The following is a 14,837-nucleotide window of genomic DNA, read 5'->3' as shown; positions in this document are numbered from 1 at the left end:
CAGTAATTAGTTACTGATTACTTTTTTCAAGTAACTTGACCAACTCTGGTCCTGACACTATTGTACTTCACAATCCACTCCCAGTTTTGGTTCATCTCCACTTTTCCACTTTTTCCACTCCACCCTGTGATCCACAGCCCAAATTACTGTACGATTCAGAGAAAATTAACAGTAAAATTTACCCAATTTACTGTACTGTACTCTATATTTTCTCATATTTGAGCTCAGATTACAGGAAAACTGTAAGAGGTGACACTGATATCTCACTAGATTCTGACTCTGGGTGACCCCCACACACCCAAGATTACTGTACGGTTTCTGAGATTGCTTTGTTAACCCTCTCAAGGCAGGCGTTGCAGATATGCAACAGTTAAAAGCTAACAACCTGATCACCCCACATACATATTTCATGAGTTTTTTACTCAGAAGTACCACTGCAGGTATTCTTTTGTGCATTAGCAACAAAAACTTAATTTGAGCCTGAGAGGGTTAAGCATGAGTATGACAAAGGCTAAGAAAATATACTGCCTACAATAATATCAAATTTAAACAACAAATTACAAAATTGCCACACCTGCTGTTATTGCCAGGTGTTCGATAGAGCATTATTTAGTCATTCAATTCAATTCAATTTTATTTATATAGCGCCAAATCACAACAAAAGTCGCCTCAAGGCGCTTCATAGATACAGAGAAAAACCCAACAATCATATGACCCCCTATGAGCAAGCACTTTGGCGACAGTCATAAAAAATACATATCACAGAAATATCATCAGTAAAAGAAACACTCTGTCATGGTCCTGGGTCAGTGACCCAGTGCTTTTAGTTATCATTTTCTAGTTTATTATGATGATGATGATTATTATTATTGTTTGAGTTCTATGTGTGATATTCGGTCTGCCTTTGAGTCTGTGTCTCTGTCTGTCTATGGTGTCACCCCATCTGTTTGTGAAGCTGTCTGTTTAGATCTGTGTCTTGTTTGGTTCCCCGTGTCTGAGTTTCCTGTTTTATTGTGAAGGTCTCTGTCTGATGTGAGTATGTTCAGTTTACATTTCCCCTGTCCCATCAGCTCTGATTTCTCCCAGCTGTGTTGCCCTCCTGTCTCTCATCCCCTGATTACTGGTGTGTGTGTATTTAAGCCCTGTGTGTTCTCCTGCATGTTGCCGGTTCGTCTGTATTACTCAGTGTATCCACCGTGCCTTCTCCTTGCTTTTCATCGTCATTCTCCTCTGCTCGTTTTCAATCAGGATTGTGCTCTGTAGTTTAGTTGTTTCCCAGTTTAGTTTAGTTCGAGCCCCGTTTGCTGTTTGTCCACATTCTTTTTGTGTTCAATAAATCACCTTCACTTCTCCACGACTGCCTGCGATTGGATCCTCATTTATTCCGCACGGCTCGCCTCGGCAGCCGTGACACACTCACTATGTAAGACATGTTAGCAAATTCAGTTAATAAATAATGTATCAAATCTATACAGATGTTTGAAGGTATATTGCAAAGCATGTTTGTTTCTTATGGCTTACAAATGTGTTTGCCTTTAACATAATTTACATTTTATTTATACAGTTTCACAGACGAAACAAAATAGGTTTCCTGAACTGTTCTTCGTGGCCTAATTTTGAATCCTTCTGAGGGGGATGCATTATCCATGAAGGTGGGCAATTTGTTCGTCGATCTCTGACCCTCGCTGACTCTGACGCCTCCTAATTCTGCTTCCAGCCTCGCTGATTAATTTGTTGTCACTGATGCTGTCACCAGTTGTACACAACATCTCTGTTTGTCCACCAGTCTAATCTGTAATTCAGGTGAACCCAGAATTACCTGCATCTTTGTAATGTTTCAGAAAATATACACTATATGTTGATGGGCTTTGTCCCACTTTTCTTTCCTTTATAAGTAAGAATCTCTGTGGTTTTAATGACAATTCATATACAGATTGTGGAGGACATTTTATTCAACACTCAAAAAAGTTCCTCACCAGCAGACTGTAGTACAATTTCAGCCCACCGTTAATAAACCCATCCAATGCAGCGTTATCAGAGAAATTATGCAAGTGTTATGTTTGTATGTACTGGTAATCTATTTATCATTTATCATGATTCCTGCTCTGATGATTACTTTCTTCTCCTTCTGTAATTTTAATAGATAAAGGATGTTGAACATTAAGCTCCAAACAGGATGAATGAGGAAGACCACAGAGGAGAATCGTGGATGTAGTGAAAGAATATATGCAGATGGTTTTTTTCATGGTGGAGGAGCAACTTCTGATACCATCTTAAAGAAAAAACACATAAAATTGAAGAGTAAAAATAATGACAACAATATGTCTAAATTTTTTATTAATTCTTTAGAGCAAATGCAGTCTTGTCATGGTCAGAGTTGCCCACTCATATTTAACTAATTCAAATACAATTACCGCATTTAAATGCTTATGTTCTAATAAAAGGCATTGTTTAATACTTCTGCCATGACAACCCAAATAAATCAATGAGAGGGAAACGGGAAGATTAGTCATCAGGCAAGGTTTACTGTTCATTTACCATGCCTTGATAACAGTAAGCTTAACAAAAGAAAAATGTTGGCGACGAGAACCGGTGTGCTGTCAAAACATCCTACCGTAGCGTAAATTTATAGTCTTGTCTATCAATCCGTGCTAACTTATCAGAATATGCTACCTTACGTGGTTAATGGCTCCGTTGTATAGGTAGCGTGTTCAGATGGCCAAATCACACTATTAAAACATGCTTCCTGCTGGGATTTATATAGGTAGCGTGTTCAGATGACCCAATCACACTATTAAAACATGCTTCCTGCTGGGATTTATATAGGTAGCGTGTTCAGATGGCCAAATCACACTATTAAAACATGCTTCCTGCTGGGATTTATATAGGTAGCGTGTTCAGATGGCCAAATCACACTATTAAAACATGCTTCCTGCTGGGATTTATATAGGTAGCATGTTCAGATGGCCAAATCACACTATTAAAACATGCTTCCTGCTGGGATTTATATAGGTAGCATGTTCAGATGGCCAAATCACACTATTAAAACATGCTTCCTGCTGGGATTTATATAGGTAGCATGTTCAGATGACCCAATCACACTATTAAAACATGCTTCCTGCTGGGATTTATATAGGTAGGGTGTTCAGATGACCCAATCACACTATTAAAACATGCTTCCTGCTGGGATTTATATAGGTAGCATGTTCAGATGGCCAAATCACACTATACATAACATAAGTGGTGGCTCGTCCGGGATCTTTGGACATTTTAGTGGAGACTGAATGTCAGTTTGTTTTGCTTTTAAGTGGGTGAGTGATGGTGTTCAGTGTAATTGAGCAAACTCCCTTTAGTGTGTTTCAGCTGGGTGACTGTGCTGCCCTTCCATCGAAGCACTTGTTTGTTGTTTTGCTTTATTGTTTTAGTTTGTGTTTGGTGGCTATCCTGGGTGGGGGTACGCTTCAGAGTTTGGTAGGAGACTATATCTCTGGTCTGCTGCCTGCTCTCGAGTTCGCGTTTAAAGTTGCCTCGAGCCTGGTACACCACTGAAGACTAGGGTAGGGAAAGTAAGGGATTTGTTGTTTTTAGTGTACTTTTGGTTTTGTGTTGTAGCAGGTCAGGTAATCATTTTGGGTTTGACTGTTGTGCTCTTTTGTGTTGGTCACATGTTACTTTTTGTGTGTTCAGTGTGGCAACTTCAGATCCTCATGTAGGGGCATCCATGCTTAAAGATGCCAACTTGCTTCAGAGGAACTTTTAATTTGTTTAGGGGTCCTAGAGGAACCCTTTTAAGGGAGGAGGTGTTACGTCCCTCTGCAGCTTCTAATCGTCTCAGTGTTTTCAGCTGGTGCTAATTGGCCACACCTAGTCAGGTGTGGATAAAAGCATACCTGAGGCAAGCTTCCCGGCAGTGCACTAGTCTTTGCCTTGGTGGCACCAGCCATTTTAGCCAACCTGGTTTTCCATTTTAGGATGAAACCTCTTCTCACCCACACTCTGCTATTCATCTCTGTTTTTATGTTGCGGCTTTTGAGCCGGGTCGTAACACTGAAGATTACAAAGATCAACATTAAGACCAGTCTGTGCATTCAAAGCAGTGACAGAAAAGAGTGTGGGGCATTAACCCCCACTCACTGAAATGGCATCCAAGATGCCTTCATAACTTTAAGAAAAGGAAAGAAAAAAGGCAATAAAATGCAACAGCCTTTAAATTTGGTTTTATTTGTAGAGTAAATGTAATAGCGTACATGTTAAATAAACATTTAATTCCCACGAAACATACTAATGATATGGCAGACATCGAAACAGGTAAAAGAAACAATCATATTTATTCATTTTCATTAATTTAAAATACCCTTTACAAAGTATATATATAGAAACATAATCCAACATATGTGGAAAAAAACCAAAAAAAACTGACACCCTGCTTTAAACGCACATATATAAAAGTTACTCTTTTAATAATTTCTACTTTGTTGTCCTGATGACGCAGTCGTTCACCTGCATGTGGTGCAATCCAATTAGGCTGTCAGTAGTACTTCAGGTCTCCCAGCCCTTTGCCAGACAGGAGGAGACACCAACCCCCAGGTAACTCAAACAAAGATGTATTAATATAACATAAAACAGAGCTTTGACCTTGCAAGGTTAATATGTGTGCACGCCATATAAACATTGGAAGGTGTGATGGAAAAATGAATACATTTAATAAAGAAACGATATTGAACAATAAATGGAATATTTTAAAGTAGTGACTATAAATTAAACTAAAGTGAATCAACGGGTGGTGAGGTGTGGAGCTTACCATGTGTGGCATGCCATCACACATGGCAACTGTCATGACCAACTCAGCGTGGAAACCTGAGATGAACCTAAAAAGTAGAAAACTCAGGTTTTTTTTTTTTTTTAATAATTTCTACTTTTTGTTGGCAGTCGCTGTCCTGATGACGCAGTCGTTCACCTGTGGGGGAGAAAACAAAACAAAATTGTCAAAAATGTTAAAGTTACAGTGAAACTTCAAATCCTTGTACAATTCAGTGGTATTTATACTGTAAACTTAATCCCTATGCTGTAAACTGACATGTAACTCTAGGAATCACTCATTTCAGCCACCTTTGCCACCATTTTCCACATTAATTAGAAGAAGAAATGAAATAAATGAATCGATTAGCTCAAAGAAATTCCACTGCAGACGAGTGTTTTGGTGGTTAAACTGCAAAGCAAGCCACGCACATGGTGCAGGCCACTTCTGTGGGCTCTATCAGGGATTTATGTGACTAGTCGACTAATTGTCACTAGTCTGTATCAGACTTACCAGTCGTTCAATCTAATTGTTAACATTTTAATTGATGCCCAATGCTGGTACATTGTGTTCTAAATGTTAGGCAGCGATCTACCACCAGATGGTGCACTGTTGTTGAGAAACGCCATAAATCTATTAATCTACCCTGATCTTCTTGTTAACACTGAGATCGCAGATACACGCAGAGGAAATTAGTTTCCTGAGAGGTGGAAAACCTCTCCTTTAGGAGAGCAGTTAAGTCAATGGGGGAGGGGCTCAGAGTAGAGTCACTACTCCTTCACATCAAAAGGTGACAGCCACCTTGGCCAGGAGGCTGTTCCAGCTGGGCACGTCCTACCAGTAGGAGGCCCCAGCATCCTTGGTCATGCTAGCCAGTTTACATCTATCAGCTGTGGTCAGGAGTAGTCCTTCCTGCTGCCCCCACAACCTGACTAGAAAACGGCTGTATAATGTATTACCTGAATCATTCTCGCCACACTTAGACGTACTTTTAGATTCTCAAATGATTGTCATATTTTAATAGAACATCTTTTGTAGTAATGCATTTTCATTTGTATTTAACAGAATGTGATAAATGGTTTAAGATACCTCTGCGTCTAGTTTGACAGTTTCTATTAATCAGTTCTGAAAATCAACTCAATATCTGAATGTTCCTTAGTTTTACATTAGTTGGTTAGTCTAATTATTTCCCCCTCGATTAGTCGACTAGTAAATAAGACGCCAGGAACATCCCTACTCTTCAGACAAAATGTGAGTATGAATTACACACCAAGGTATTAAAATGGATATGGAGTATGGCTTTGGTTTACCATAAACAGCTGATGTAAGGACATCATTAATGTACTCTGTCCAATGAACACTGGAAACAAGACTGCACTGACCTTGCTGGCAAACCTCAATGAGTTCAGAGTTTCCCCAAAGCTGTCGGGCTCCGGAGCAATGTTAACAAACATCAAGCTGCAAATAAAGACATCCAAAATTAGTGCCAAAGAATAAACAGTCACAATCTGAAGTGGTGAGATCAAACGCTGTTAAATATTTTTTGGGGATAAATTCCTTCAGTTTTATGTGTCGTCATTATAAAGATTTGTGATGTCAACAAACTCACGTTTTGCCGTTTCCCCCCCAAACATCCCTGAAGGAGGTGCGTGAGCTTCGAGTTCCTGTAAGCTACGCAAGTCTCCTGGAACACAAAGGCCAAAAAAATCATTAATACTGTAAATGTAAAGAAAGCAGGTGTGACATCTAAGACTACAGAAACTGCAGCTGCAGACCTTTTTGGCCAGAGCGGCGATAACGACGCCCAGGTTGGACAGTGAGCTGTTGATGGCGGTCATCTCTTTGAAACGGTCACCCTGAGACTGGCTCTTCACCATTCGCTCACTGCCAGCCAAGTCCACCAGGCACAGAGTGGCTACACACACAGAGAAAACCAACTCTTATAGGAAGCAGTGATCCGTTTTTCCTTCCATTAAAGGTAGTTTTAATACTTTACAAAACACTTCTTTTAGCGCTCAGGGGCTCAAACATTAACGTTGAGTCATCAGAGCAGATTTTGCACTGGTTACAGTAACAATAACTAACCAGACTAAATATTATAGATCCAAAAAGAAGAAGCCACATTCCTGATGCTGGTACTTCCAGTGTGATTATACTCATGTTACGACCCGGCTCAAAAGCCGCAACATAAAAACAGAGATGAATAGCAGAGTGTGGGTGAGAAGTAGTGATGGGACGTTCTGTATCGAGGCTTCGGAGCGTGTGTCGAGTAATGGAGGGGGCGTTTCCGCGAAGCGCGTATCGAGGCTTGCTTCATTTATGGGAGGAGCTGAAAATGATGACGTCCGAAGCCTCGCTGCCCGGCTGTACCACGTGACTGGTTCATGAAGTGGTTCGAACTTTGCCGCGAGCTATGACAGCGATATAAACCCCTCAGACTTCATTCAAAAATGTGGGTGTTTGATGGAGAGTTGCGGTTAGTGTGAGTTTGGAGACCGTTTGGAGGTTTATGAGAGTGAGGAGAGAAAGTCAGGAGAGAATGGAGCCAGCTAAGAAGAGGAGGATGTCCTCCCCTGTGTGGGAACATTTTGATCTTATTCCTCCCAACAAGGTATGTAAATTTCTACAGAAGATGTATTGTCATGATACTGATGGTGCAATACAATTTATGTTAAGCTGTCTTTACTTTTGTACAAGGTGAAGTGTTTGCTATGTGCCAGGGAGCTGGGATATAACAACAACACCTCATCCATGCTTAGGCACTACAGAGCTTTGCATGAGAATAAGGGGAACACCGATTGTGGAGCAAGACCAGGTGAGCCATCAAATGCAATGATAATATAGGATGCAGTAATGTTACTAAATGATATAACAATATTATACAACTGTAATAAGTTACGTGTGTGATATTTATATTTGTGCTTTGTCTTTATTGTCTTTCCTCAGGAGAACAATCTCAAATAGATGAAGACCTGGTCAGCATGGTGATTGAGGACTTCCAGCCATTTAGCATTGTGGAGGACAAAGGATTCAAAAGACTTGTTAAATCATTAAATCCTAGCTATGTTCTCCCCACTAAAAAGGTCGTAAAAGCAGTGAAAATTTAGTTTTTACAGAATAAAATGTGAACAGGCAGGACTGAGGCTCAAAGCCTCAGTGTGTAGCTGTCCATACCTCAACGTTACAAAAGCACAACTACTGTCCACACCCCAACCACACCTCACCTCACAGTAAATGATCATTTCCATTTCAAGCATTTCCAAATAATCATTTCCCATACTGCCACTATAAATATACACAGTATACTGCCATCACTACAATATAGATGTTTTACACACTCCTTTTGTTGTTGACATTTACAGGCTGTGTGCAAAATGCCACACTCTTCAAATTCATGCCAGCTATTATTTTTACGTCCAGTAGGTGTCCTGCTAGAGCAAATGAAGCTTCATGAAGCTTCGCGTTGGGGTGAACCAATTGGATGAAAAGCTTCAGTGCTTCATGGGGCTTCATCTGCCCATCACTAGTGAGAAGAGGTTTCATCCTAAAATGGAAAACCAGGTTGGCTAAAATGGCTGGTGCCACCAAGGCAAAGACTAGTGCACTGCCGGGAAGCTTGCCTCAGGTATGCTTTTATCCACACCTGACTAGGTGTGGCCAATTAGCACCAGCTGAAAACACTGAGACGATTAGAAGCTGCAGAGGGACGTAACATTCAGTATTGATATTTGTAAATGTAAACTATGAGGATTTATTTATTTTTAATTCTTTTCTTTTTTTTTCTTTTTTTCCCTCTTTTTTTCTTTTTCCAAATAAATGTCCCGATTGAGTAATGAAACTAACCCAAAGGAGAATTCTAACAATATTAGACAGGCCATTCAATATGCTTTATCGTGGACAACTCGTGGCTAAAAACCCCCCCACACACACACACAAACCTCTAATCAAACATGAAAACGGATAATCCAGCTGAAGCTTCAGACAGCCGTCAGACAGTGAAACACTGCCATCTGCTGGACGCGAATAACAAAGACGCTGCTTTGACGGGTGAGGGAGTTTCAACAAGTCTGCAACGACTCAAGCATCAAACTACAGAACTATTCTAGCGGACATGGTGCTCTAATGACTGCTTCATTAACGCAGGTCAGAAAGGATCAAACATATCAATAAATCATAAAACACAAAACGTCTCTTATTGCCCAGGGCTCAGGAAGTGAGTGTGTTCCTTATAGCCTATTAAACCTTAGCAGGTTATTTTGATGTGTTACAGATGAAACAGCTATCCAGTAACATTCAGCTACAAAAACGCTTTTTTATAATTACTTTTTTACAGCTTCGCACTTTTACACAAGTTTTATCATCAGTGTCACAATGGCTGCTGCTAAAATTGAGTACAAGATATTTGTTGGCCTGATTAAAAGGTCTTGATGCGTGCTCAATCATCAGGGAAGTAAATCTCCAAAAGTTGATTCTGTTCTTCTGGACGTAGCGTTTTCAGTCAGAGAAACCAGCCGACTGAAGGAACAATGGGCTGGGAGGTCAGTTCCTTAATCATGATTATGCAAATTCTCATGACCATTGATCAACAACCACTGATCAATGGTCCTGAGTACCATTCACAGAGAGTTGGAGAACGGCTGCAATCACAGCATTGTAAGATGGTGACAGATGTACCCTTAGGCCCCCTCCTTGATTCAGAGAGGGTCTTTCCCTTTTCACGTAAATGGCCTCCTTGACTCCGCCCTCAAACCAGCGTTCATTGCAGTTATTGTTGACAATCACATTGTGTCGTGTAACCATCCAGCTCACATATTCAATGTAAATGATTTGTTGAACTGAAGACATGATGAATGTTCCTGCATTAAAACACATCCAGCCTAGTGTTCTCACTCTCCCTAAATGGATCTGTTACATTAGTGATATATGGGAGTTGTGTTTCAGTCTTTTCCACATGAGGACATTTACATTTAGTTTTTGCTTTACTGATGAGTGGCTGGTTAACCTGCAGTGGTTGAAGCATGTGTCGGTCGTCTGGAAGAGTAGGTGTAGAAGACGTCTTTAATGAATGTAATGCTCTGAAGGTGTCAGTGATTACTGTGAATTCATTATAAAAGTGGATTTCAGTGAATAAAGTGAATAAAGACAGGCCCTCATGGTGACGCTCAGGTGTCCATAAAGTGTAACAGGAGAGCTTTGTCATACTTTCAGAGATTTTACATGAGCCAGTCTTTCAAAAATTACATAAATAAATAATTCATTCATTCATCCACAGGAAACACAATGCTCATATCTGAAAGTAAACTCTGATATATATCCCCGACTAGAGTTACTACTAAATAAAGGATCGCCCCAAAATGACTAAATATATAAAGACACTCTCCAGAAGAAGTTAAAGGGATTTTATTTATTGTACAAGCAATATCTTCATAAGAATTACAAATTCTGCAGACATATTACCTTCTTACTGAACCTGAACAACTCACACACAGACGTGTCTGCTGCTTATCTTTGTTCAAACATGATGTTTTATCTTCTCTTCAAAACACATTACTCATCTTTCTGGCATCGTGTTACATGAAAACACCTGCATTCTACCTGTGTCATTGTACCACAAAGACAATGATTGCAACACTGTGCTTGCAAAATAGAAGAAATAAGACGACCAGCAAATACATAAAAGATGGTAAAAGTGATTCCATCTTTGTGTCTCCTCCCATTGTTTCCCCAGTCTGTCTAGTTCCCATATTCCCAGGACACCGCTGGACAACAAGTGGGTATTCCAAGACTGAGAGACAGCCAGAGTTGGCAAAAGATCAGACATTCTCCACTTAAGTAGAAGTAAAAATACTATTGTTCCAGTGAAAGTTAAAGTACTGATTCAACTTCATTACTCAGCTAAAGCAAAAAGTACAGGCTCGAAGCGCTTACAGAGAAAAGCAGACAACAGAATACAACAGAATGCTGATGGCGGCAGTAACACACACTTGGAGGAGAGGCTCCAGCCGTCCATTCCAGCCCTATCCCTAACATTAACTCTAACCATAACTTTAACCTTAACCCTATCAGGTCTTGTTTTACAAAGCGATTCATGATTAGAACAAAAAACACATTTACACATACCGATGATTTGTCACATAGCATCGTTACCTGTTGGGATGAGAACGTGTTGTTTCCAGAGCACCACAAATTGGGGTGTCTGTAGCTCAGGTAGAGCAGGAAACCTACTAATCAGAAAGTTGCTGGTTCAATCCCCGCCTGCTCCAGCCTGCATGCCAAATATCCTTGGGCAAGACGCTAACCCCAAGTTGCTCTCCGATGCATCCATCGGGAGGATGAATGCGTATTAATGTTAGATAGAAAGCACTTACAGAGAAAAAGCATAGAAAAAAGTGAGTGCATGAATGAGGCAAGTTGTAGAGAGTAGAAAGGTTTTATACAAGAACCAGTTCATTTACCGTTATATTTTAGTTTCATTTTCAGTTCTGTACTTTTTACATGTAATATTGATTCATTAGATTGACTACATGCATTAGACCTAACTTGCTGACAGCAAATTTAAACAACCGTAATAATTTATTTTCAGCGTCTGAAATATTTATTTAGTTTGTTTTTTGTTTTCTTTTTGGCTCCTGATATTAGTCAACTACTATTTGTCAATGTTGAACTAATAATGAATCTAAGAAAAGCTATTTGTCACGGTTGGCCAGCGTCAACCGTGGGGATGTGAGGAAGGAGGAGCCAGGCACGGAGCTCTGAATGCAAGCAGTGCGTTTATTTACAGTGAATGGAAAATAACAATAAATCCGCAGTGCGTTCCCGACTCCCGTGAAATGTCCTCTTCCCAGTGCTAGTGTTCCTTGTCTCCGCTCCTCAGTGTCTGAGCACCCCGTGCTCGCTGCCCTCTCATCTCCACGCTTCTCCTGGGGAGATAACAAACAGGCAGCCGTAAGACACATACAATGCGGCAGACTATCCGTACTGACTGGCCGAGAGACTAACGTGAAGTCACGCAATGATCCAGCGTCAGAGAGAGCGCCACCGCATTCTTAAGTAGCTCCTCTGACAAGGCTTGATCAGCTGTGTGATGGTCTTCAAGTGTGGCCAACCACCTGGCAGGGCCACAAACGGGGAGCCAAGGTCGTAGCTTAGGCGCCGTGTGAGAGAAAAGCATGTGAATGTTTAGGCTTTTATGATAAGGTGGGAGAACCAGAGGCTATAAGAGTTTGAGCAATGCTCCACCATTTTGAGATCTGAGGCTGTCTGCATACGGTGTCCATCTCCCACGCGTGTGATCATTAAAATCATCGTTTGACTCAACCCGGCCGGACCAGTGTTGTTATTGTGGTTTTTTTCTCTTGTCTCTTGTCTCCATCCCCATATTTTGAACCATAACAATACACACAGAGCATCAGTGATAGAAAGCTAGGCTAACATAGGGTAGCTACCTGTTCAAGGAGAAACATGTATAGGCCCATCTCAAGTGCCAGTGAACATCTAAATGATTCAGGGAAGACTTTGGAGAAAGTGCTGTGGGGAGATGAAACGAAATTCCAATTATGTGGATTTAACTGACCTTTTGAAATACAAGTGTGATGCAAAAAATAGCATCCCCGCAGTCAAGCAGAGAGATGGAAACATTATGATGTGGGCTACAGGACGACTTAGTCGGGGTTCCAAGCAGTCAGGAAATGTGACATCGTCAGACTGCAGGCCACGGATTGGCTCGTCAGTCGCGGCACTCAATGAGTCATGAGACGGTGTCTTTCACTAAAATCAAAACTGCAGTTTTTTAAAAACCCTGCAACAAGGCAAATAGCTGCACAACACCGTGGTTTCCAAGTGTGACAAAAAGCCACAGATACATCATTCACACATTCACACACTGGTGATGGCAGCTACATTGTAGCCACAGCTGCCCTGGGGCGCACTGACAGAACATTGCAGAACCTTCAGCACCTCGTATGAAAAATATTTGACTGTGTGCATGCTTTTAGCACTGTTTGGATTTGAGAAAATCTAAAATAAATCGAAATTTGCTTTTAGAAGTTGTTTTATAAAGTTCAGTGGTATATTATGCATACAATAGGACATCTATTTAGATTTACATCTTCCACAGAAAAAACTGCACATTACTGAAACTTAGTATACTGGACTTTGTTGTTGTCCCACACAGGTTCAATTTCGAGTGGTAGATGGCTCAGTGCTCAGTCAACCAAGATTTTATGATAGTGGGCACAATGAGATAGATAAGCTGCTTGTAAACAATACTTTTATGCTCTCTTTTTCCATTTGGATAAGAAAGAAAGAACCAGGAAACAAAGGCAAACAAATAATCTGTGCCTTTATCCCAGATTCACATTATAGGAACAGCTGCTCAATGACCACTGTAGTCTTTGCTTACAGCACTTTTATCTAGATCTATGCAAAGTGATCCACTACACCTACTTTTACAGTTAAATCATTTTATGAGCACTGATGCCATTTTAATCTGAGTTTCTACTCAAATACAATCAGTAAAGAAAAACACAGTCTGTGACGTTTGTTTTGAAGGAAAAGGTATTCCCTGCAAATGTTTATCTGTGTGAGACTATTCAGAAAACAGTCATTTTGTTTTATAGGTGAGACACTTGGCCTCTTTTTTCCTTGTTCTACGTTTGTCTTTTGTCCGATTACTCTGGAACACAAGATGGAAAACTGATATTCTCATGTTAAAAATATAGAAAAAGGATTTTATCACCCATAAATGTTAACTTCTCATGCCTCTAAGCACAAGCAGGAGCAGCGGCGCCCTCTGCAGTTTGTGTGTGGAAGTGCAAAAGCTAACAGCACCTGGTTTTCCCAGGCGGTCTCCCATCCAAGTACTGACCAGGCCCGACCCTGCTTAGGTCACGATATCGGGCAAGCAGAGCTGAAGAGGAGGATGCAGGAGGCCTGTGTGTGTTCAGCAGCCTGCTGCATTGGAGTTTGCCTGGTAACAGATGACTCAAACAGCCCACACACCCGCTGGACGTGACCGCAAACATGCCCCCCTACACCTTTTACATAGCCCGGCTGCTCGAGTTCTTTTGCTGGTTTTTCCCGCGACCCCCCACCTTCTTCAAATCCAACAAAAGTGGTATCAAACGTTTATGCTACGTTTGTGCTGTAAAAATTTTTGTTTGTGCTGCTATCATTTTAAAGATATTCAAGAAAATTTCTAGAGGTCCCCAGAGGTCAACCAGCCCCCCCACATTAATTAAATCAAACAAAACTGGTGTCAATCAACTGTGCTACGCTTGTGCTGGTTTGTGCTGCTAAAATTCTCGTTTCTGCTGCTTCTGTTTTAAAGATATTAACGAAAATGTAAAGGTCAAAAGGTCTCTTCAGTATCCTTCCTGATGGCAGCAAACTGAAGACGCTGTTGAAGAGATGAGTGGAGTCACCTGTAATGAAGAGGACCTTTCGAATGAGGCAGGCACAGTAGATCTCCTGGGGAGGGAGGCAAGAGAGGACCCTGCAATCCTCTCCACTGCTCTCACTACCCGTTGTCATATTTTTCCTGCAGGACCCAGTGCAGGAGTCATACCACACAGTGATGCAGTTGGTGAGGATACTTTCAATGGTGCTCTTTAGAAGGTGCTCATAGTGGGGGTTGAATCTCTTGTCAGCAGAGTGAAGAGAATTGTTATGTGCATTATTATTCAGCCCCCTTTGGTCTGAGTGCAGTCAGTTGCCCATAGACATTGCCTGATGAGTGCTAATGACTAAATAGAGTGCACCTGTGTGTAATGTAATGTCAGTACAAATACAGCTGCTCTGTGACGGCCTCAGAGGTTGTCTCAGAGAATACTGGGAGCAGCAACACTCTGATGGACGTGTGGACAGCAATGCTGCCTTGAACAGTACCGATGTTTCAGGGCTGGGTGACGTTGTTGGGTGGGACATCTACATCCTGACATATCAAGGTTACTTTACTTTTAGGTCAATTTGCTTTACAGAAAAATAATAGCATTTGTCATCAAGATATTTATATGACTGCACTTGCTCAGGTTTGTCCGGA

The 14,837-nt window shown here is 41.0% G+C and overlaps 1 protein-coding gene and 1 long non-coding RNA gene across 2 annotated transcripts in view; both read right to left on the bottom strand.

Annotated features, from left to right (window-relative positions):
- Nucleotides 1-14,837, bottom strand: part of LOC146716593 (uncharacterized) — a 304,253-nt gene that overhangs the window by 30,423 nt on the left and 258,993 nt on the right. The gene's annotated exons all lie outside the window — the stretch shown is intronic.
- LOC146716607 (uncharacterized) lies at nt 4,898-6,434 on the bottom strand. Its single transcript, XR_014919220.1, has 3 exons — nt 6,408-6,434; nt 6,181-6,256; nt 4,898-4,957 (listed from the first exon to the last, which is right to left on the bottom strand). It is a non-coding gene; the product is annotated as an uncharacterized LOC146716607 (long non-coding RNA).

The sequence above is a fragment of the Copadichromis virginalis genome, linkage group LG3, assembly GCF_057382275.1.
Source record: "Copadichromis virginalis isolate Kocher_CV1m ecotype Utaka linkage group LG3, C_Virginalis_male_GT1.1, whole genome shotgun sequence".
Lineage (NCBI taxonomy): Eukaryota > Metazoa > Chordata > Actinopteri > Cichliformes > Cichlidae > Copadichromis > Copadichromis virginalis.
The sequence above is the reverse complement of the archived record's forward strand: the minus strand, read 5'-3'. Positions and strand labels throughout refer to the sequence as shown.